The sequence below is a fragment of the Zonotrichia albicollis genome, chromosome 10 (genome assembly GCF_047830755.1).
Source record: "Zonotrichia albicollis isolate bZonAlb1 chromosome 10, bZonAlb1.hap1, whole genome shotgun sequence".
Classification (NCBI taxonomy): Eukaryota; Metazoa; Chordata; class Aves; order Passeriformes; family Passerellidae; genus Zonotrichia; species Zonotrichia albicollis.
Window position 1 is genome coordinate 23,586,585 of NC_133828.1, and position 7,509 is coordinate 23,594,093.

The following is a 7,509-nucleotide window of genomic DNA, read 5'->3' on the forward strand; positions in this document are numbered from 1 at the left end:
AGTCCAGCATTTTACTATAGAGTATCTGTAAAAGTATGATTCTTTTATAGCCTCTGCCTGATCACTTGAATATGCTACTTTGTGATGTGTTTTCCTTGCCAACTTGTGTGTAATTTTATAGACCTAAACCTGAATATTTGCCATTTTTCTTTTCTAGAAGTTAAAATTCACCTGCAGGCTCACCTTTATGCCAGTCTGCTCTATAGGCTTGTCCTCCTGCCCTTTATTTTGCTGTATATTTTACAAGGGAAAGAAGTCAAAATACTCTGTAGTGTTCAAAATGAGGGTAATGCAGGAGATGCACATTGCCACAGGAATTTTTGGGGTGGTCAGTTTTCAGTTGCTGAAGAGCTGAGTGACCCTGGGTGGTCTGGGCTTGCTTTCCTCAGCACTAACAGCTGATTGCAGACCCTGCACTGTAAAGGAGTGACTTGTGCCTTTTGTCTGTAATTAATACTGGAGCTCTAGGCCATGATTGGAGCAGCAGTTTTGACTGAAAAACTTCCGGAAGTGGAGGTCCTGTGATTTTCTTCACTGTTTTGCTCAGTTCTAAATTCTTGGTACTTAAAACCAAGGTTGAAACACTTTGGCCTTGATTTGGGGGTGAGTGGAAGAGGAATCTTGCAGACTTGACTGTGCATCAGAGATTTGTGGGAAGGAATTTTTAATGTCCTGCTCTGATACTGCATGCTTAAATTTTAGCTTTCAAACGTGGTTGTAACATCCACATCCATAGATACAGCAAGAGAGGCTGCATCCCTTTTCTAGGAGTGCCTGGCCGAGTTCCTGAATTTCCTCACCGTGGTGGTGTGAGGTGTTAAAGAGATGAGCTGCTGACGCACCCAGCAATTCCTGGTGGTGGAGGAATAAATCTTGACTGAAGCATTTGTGGTATTGGTAAGAACTGTAATTCTGCTCTCTAACTATATTTGGAGCAAGGTCTCCAAGTGTGGCTGTTCATATGCTCAAATCTAAAGCATGTTTTTTTGGGGGGAGGAAAGACTACCACTGTTCAGGCCACATTGTTACATAAATCATCAAAATACAACGTCACAGTATGAAAGGAGATACATTTTGGGAAAAAAACTTTATTTAAAATACATCTAAATTGCCTTCAACAGATGAAGCTTTCTAAAGTACTTTTAGTTGCCGTTTAAGCAACATTGCACTGTTCAGATTGCAGATAGTTCATCTCCAGGTCTGCCTAGGAATCGAGGCATGGCTACAATAATGTTTTTCTGCTTGTGTTACGTTAAATGAATTTTATTGTCAGATCACTTACATATTGAAATCCAAGTTCAGTTTTTGAATTATACTGGTAGTACTAACTAGATGTTGCTAGTACAGTATTTTGACCTAGGAGCATGGTGTTCTCTAATTTACTTGAGGCTCTAGTAGCATGACTCTTCTTAAATGCAGGGTGTACTCTAAAATAGCTTAGTACATGTCAGACTCCCAAAAAATACGTGAGCTAGGATGGGTGCTTTAATCTCCAGTAGCAATTTAAATGCCTGCCTTCTATTACATTGGTACAGTTTTATGAATATAAAAAAAACCAGTGGCTTATCCTCATTCATCATTCTTAAACTACTTTGAATTGTCTTTCACTGCTGAGGAAAGCATAAGGTTAATTGTCTCAGACAATCTAAAAGAGCAGGAGTCTATTATGTGAGCAGAGAATTTACTCCAGTTACCCTAATAACATGCAGAGAATAGGGAGACCTGTCCTTCAATTTATTTTTAGTAAGATTGAGTATATTTTTAAAGGTGCTTTAAATTTGTCAAAATATTTTTTTAAGAAACTGAAATCAAAATGCAAACTATAAGGGGATATTTTTATTAAAACTATGCAAGAAATTAATTATAGGTTAAAAGAGGCAGGAGCAAAATAGAACTTTATAAACTGGCAAATCTTTAGGTCAGTTCAGAGATGTTCTGCTCTTTTTTAGGTTTTCCTCAAGTCTATAATTTGGCTGAGACTAGTTAGGGATTTTCTTTTCTTGTCTACTCATGAATGCCATCCAGCATTTTCCTTAAACTTCAAAAAAAAAGGGGGGGAAGAGGATGCAGCTTAAAGCCTTGGTATTGTGGTTTGTTAGGCCATCAAACAGACAAGTCCATTAAGAAAATTAGCTGCCACCTTTTGACTGTCCAAGCTGTCTGTTTTTAGTATTTTTCCCATTATTTTGGGAAATAAAGGTGGGAGAAAATAAGGTGCAACATTCCTTAAGATGGTGAAGGAAAGACCAAAGATGTATAAGAGGATGTAACGCTCTATAAGAAAATTTGTTCCAAGTGTCATGGTGCCCATGACAGGTAAAGTGAAGTCAGAGCTGGTCCTGCCAGGGCTGCTGGCACAGGTGTCTGGGTTGGTTGCAGTGCTGATTGGTTTTCACTTGATGACTGGTATTGCTCCTTAATTACTTAACCAAAATCTTGACCAAATTGTTCTTAAGCAAATCACTCTCTCTTGAAAATTGGTGATCCCTTTGCTTTTTTGATGGTTTACCTATTGCTTTTTACGTTATGCTCTTTTCACAAATCTCTTGTGAAGTTTCACATTCTGGGTTTTTTCTATCATGAAAAGCTGTGTAAGAATTCCTTTGTTACTACCTTACCTAGAATTTGGTATAACTTGAAGATTCCTTGTATTTTCAAGAGCCTATGAATATGCCATCCTATAAAGACTGAAACTTTTCAGCACCTTTTTTTTTTTTTTGCCCTGGAATAATACTTAAGGTAATTGGATAAACAGTAATTGATTTTAAAGGGAGAGGAGTAAGATGTTTGATGTAGTCACTTAGACATGCTGCTACTGTACTGCCTGTATTTGTTTTGCTCAGTACTCTCATTAGGATTTTCTTCATTTTTTCCTGCTTTACTTAGACCTTTTTTCATTTTTTCCCTGTCCCTTTTGAACTTTATTAATAATCACATGCAGTGTTAGCCATTTAGAAAAATATAATGTCACAAATACATTAAAAATTTACTATATATCACTTGCATAATGCATCAGAAAATAGTCTTTAAAGGACAGTTTGGCTGAAGGAACAGTGTGTGTCACACCTACAGTAAAGACCAAGTTGCTGCTTGCCTTCTTACCTCAGAATAATGAGCTACAGGACAATAGCAAATTTTATAAGGTTAATCAGGCTTCCCTTTGTTAACATTCCTTTCTGATTGCCTTCTTTTTGTGCTGCCTTTGTTAGGAAGAAGCATCTATAGAGTTCTACAGGTTTCTGAATTTGGATAAAGAGGTTTTGTGTCTGCCAATGTGCCCTCAGAGGAGCCACAGTGGTATTAAGAGCAGAAAAAGTAAAGAGGGATCATCATCCAGCAGAGAATGGAATCCCATAGTCCTCTGTGTGCCTGTAGGGAATGCCAGGAGTTGGTATTTTAGTCTTTTGACTCCTGCAGCACTTTATGGAGAGAGCTGTGCACCGCTCAGCCAGTTTATCCATCACTTCCACCTGGGCAGGGCTCTTGCAAGAGAGGTGCATCCTACTGTGCCCTGCCTTTCCCAGCACTGCAAAGTGCAGAGCTGCTGTGTTACGCTGCTGCTGTGCATTTTGCTGATTGTTGCTCTACTAACATCTCAAGTAAGATGAGCAGGAGGTCTGGGCAGCTGCCCTGCACCCAGGATCCACAATGGCTGCTTGAACCCTGTGTCTCACCTGCCATGGCTGCTTCATAACCAGAGAACCCCTCAGCATACAATGAACTGAAAGAGCCTCTCTTGGGTGGCTATAGACTGAGCCCAGAGGGAGTAACTTCATTACACCAAAGCTCACTTTTGCAAATACTTCTTTCCTCCTTCATCCTCTTCCTGGGTTTTGGTTATAAGTCAATGTCTTTGTGGGAAATCGTGATGTGTCCCAGTTTTTCATTTCATAAACTAGAAGAAATTGGAAGAAAATAGTGTAAGTCCAGCAGTGCTGAAGGAAGAAAGATTCCACTGACAGTTAGGTAGCTGACAGCAATCTTGTGCTCTGCTGTTTCAGTCCTAGTGAGAATGCCCTCCTCCCTCTCACACCACCACTCCTGACTGCTAGGAGCTTTAAACACACTTCTTCACAGAAATGCATGCCAACACATCTCTTTTAAACTGTCCTCCCCTCCCCATCCCCCAGGTGTCCCTACTAAAAGAAAAGATGGTCACGTCTTTCTGTTCCCTTTTAGAAATGGTATTTTGTGTCCCAATTCTGGTGCCTGTGTATACACCTTGAGGAGACTTAAGTAACTGATAGGGTTCAGGTGGCCTTCTCGTGGTCCTGTCTGTTTGTGACTCTGAGTTCAAAGGTCTCAGGGAAGATTTATGGTGGATAGAAAGTTCTGGTAATTTTTGGGTTGAAATAGGCAATTGGTTGGTGTATTAGATCATATTAATCTAATACCCTCAGACTGCTGGGGGTGCAGACAGCCTTTGTGGCTTCCCATGAGGAAGGAAGACTTAAGTGATGACTACCTGGAATGGAATGCACTCTTTTAATGAATGTTTCCTTTGTTCAGGCCCTGAAGTTGGATTTCTGTTCCATAGGCTCTGGTTCTTTGATTAGATTCACAAGGTCAGCTCTGCCATACACTTCATTATGAGTCACCAGAAATGGGACATGAAAGTGCTTAAGAAAAAATTGAAGCCAAGTGACTTAATCAGTGATTGAAATGAGAAACTGAAAATACACATTTGGAAAAAATAAAACCCCTTTGCAACTCTATTCCTTCCTGTCCTCTCTTGTCTGCACAGAAAAAACCTAGTTAGCCTTCTTTGTAAAAGAGAGACAGTGCATCAGGCTGTTTTGATCTCTTTACTTGTTTGAACCAGGAGTTCTTTGAGATGTCATCCACGAGTGCTCTGCAGCCCATCATTTTCTGCAGACTGTGTGCATTAGGTGATTATGGCTGTGAGGAGAAACTGTGAGGATGGGCCCCTTGCTACAGCCATGCCAGGGAAGGACATGCCCTTTGAGGAAGGAACCTCAGGCTAAGTTCATCATCCCCATGCATGCGGGGTTGGTTTGTTTGTTTTATTTTGCAAAGAAATTCTTCCCTCCCACTTCATTTTTAGCTCTCTATTTACAGGGGTGCAGATGTGCTGGAGAAGTATATTTCAGTTCTCCTCATATGTATAAGCACACACACTTGCAAGCAGTCTTCTATTTTCATTCTCTTGTTACGCAAGGGTTTAAAATTAGTTGTATTTGTGAATTAATATAGTTCATTGGAATAAATTTCAGCTATTTTTACTCTGTAATGAGCTTTATCACCATGCTATCTGAATAGCTCACAAACACTATTTTTCCTCTATACTCTGTTAACAGTGTAAAATATTCATAGTCTTGATGATGTGGAATCTGACTGGGAGAAAAAATGGTGTGTGGTAAATTAACTGAGGTTCTCTGCAGATACATGGTGTAATATAGTGCCACCAAAGAGGAAAAATATCTACATTTTGATAGGACCTCGTGACAGGCACTTCAAAAGGTGGGATTGAAAAAACCAGCATTGCTAGTGTTGTATTTTGGTGTCACATTCTGAGGTTTTATACACATGCAGTTCTACTTTCCAGGAGTCAGTGAAGCTGAAGCTTCACTAGAGCATTGTGCATGTGGAGATAAGGCTCTGCCTCGGGATGCCAGGAAGATGGGTGGGTCATCCTGTGGTCTGTGTGCCTCTGATTGCCACTGTGCTAAAGAGCAAAGCTGGATTTAGTGCACAGGATTTCTACCCAAAACTCGAGGTCCGCCTCATTTTGGTTGCACATAGAATCAAAGGCTTTCTTTGTTTCACAGTATTTATAGGAAGGCTTCATTTCCTTAATTGCAGTTTCACTGTGGTTTATAAAGAAAATACGGCATGAAGAGTCATTGTTTTTATGATCTGTATATCATGCATTAGTCAAGGGAGAGTGAGCTTCAAGTTTAGTTGCGTGGCAGTTGTCATCAGTCTGTGAAACTTCATTTTGAGTGAGAGCTTTAATTTGCACTTTAACCCTACTGTTGGCTTGCACTTAGTCTTATTTTATTCTCTGTTCCTAATAAGTCCAGTCTCTTCTTTTTCATGGAAGACCATTATAGTCTCCTTTCATAATCATAATTTAAAGGGGGAATAAAGAAACTCATCTCTGGAGGGCACCTCTTATTTTCTTAATAAGCTTTCTGCTCCCCCTGATTGTTCTGAATTACATGTGAAATACTTAGTTTCTTATCAATCAGCATTTCAGAAGAAGATTCCACAAACCTTGTAAACTATTCTTGTGAAATTATCAGAAAGAAAAAAGGCTGTAATATGTTTTAAATGTATTGTTTTCATTTTCATTGAATGTTTTTCCTGTTAAAAGATAGAAGTGCTCATTTTCTCTTCCATATAATATTCATTATTGCCTGTGTTCAGGGCTAAGTGCTTTTCTATTCATCTCTTCTGTAAACACTTCTTTAGCATTTCACTTCAGAAGAAAAGCCTTCACAGCCTATAATCATATTTATTGCCTCTCCTTTCTCTCTCACACTTTTCCCTGTGATTCTAAACTGTTCTCTGGGGCCATCAAACACAGCATTCCTGTTGATGGGACCATACCACTAATTTTCAAAATGTCATTGTATTTTCTGTTTTGTGTTTGTTGGGTTGTTTTTTGCTTTTCCTTATGCTTTGGAACAGTCTATTCCAAATAATGCTTGCTTCTTGACAGCCACTGAGCTGTCCACAGTGATGCTCTGATCTTTCTTCTACAACTTGTACACCAAACTTGTATGAATAATTCACAAGATTTCTTCTACTGTCCATTACTCTGTGCTTTTCAACAGAGACTTTCAGCTGTCAGTGTTTTGTACTTTCAATTAATTCAAGTTCTTTCCTTTTCTGTTCACTTTTGTTTCAAGTAAGCTTAGTGGCAGCTCGCTGCACTATCCAGTGCTAGAGCATGGGTTTGGGACTGTTCCAGTGCTAACCTTTTCCCACACAGAATATTGGCCACGTCTGTGTAAGCTGTCTAGCACCATGTCCCAAATCACCGATCTCTTACCTCACAACTGGCTGCTTTTTTAATAGCTTCTTATGCAGGACTTATTATGGGCTTTTTGAAAGTCCAGACAAATCAGATTATTCCAAGTAGATTCCTATAATTTTAATTGCATTTGAGTTAATACTTTTACTTTTGACTGAATATCTATCACATATCTAAAAATTAGGTCAATCATTTCCCTAAAGACTTTTGATATACAACTGACTACTTGAATTAAGGGATTAAATTGCCAAAGAAAAGATGAAAATCTTTCCAAGAGGATAATTCAAGGACTTTAGTTCAAATACATTTTAAAATGTATTTAAATGGAGAGGAAATGAGTAAGATAAAGAGAATGAGTGTGAAAAATGTTGTGAGTCCAGGTGGTTGAGCAGCTTCATTTGAAATTACTTGAGGAACAGCTTGAGTTTAATTTGTTTCATGCCAAAGACCAAAAAACCCCAGTGAAAGAAAATATTTTACTTATTAAAAATGATCTTAATCTCTTGAAC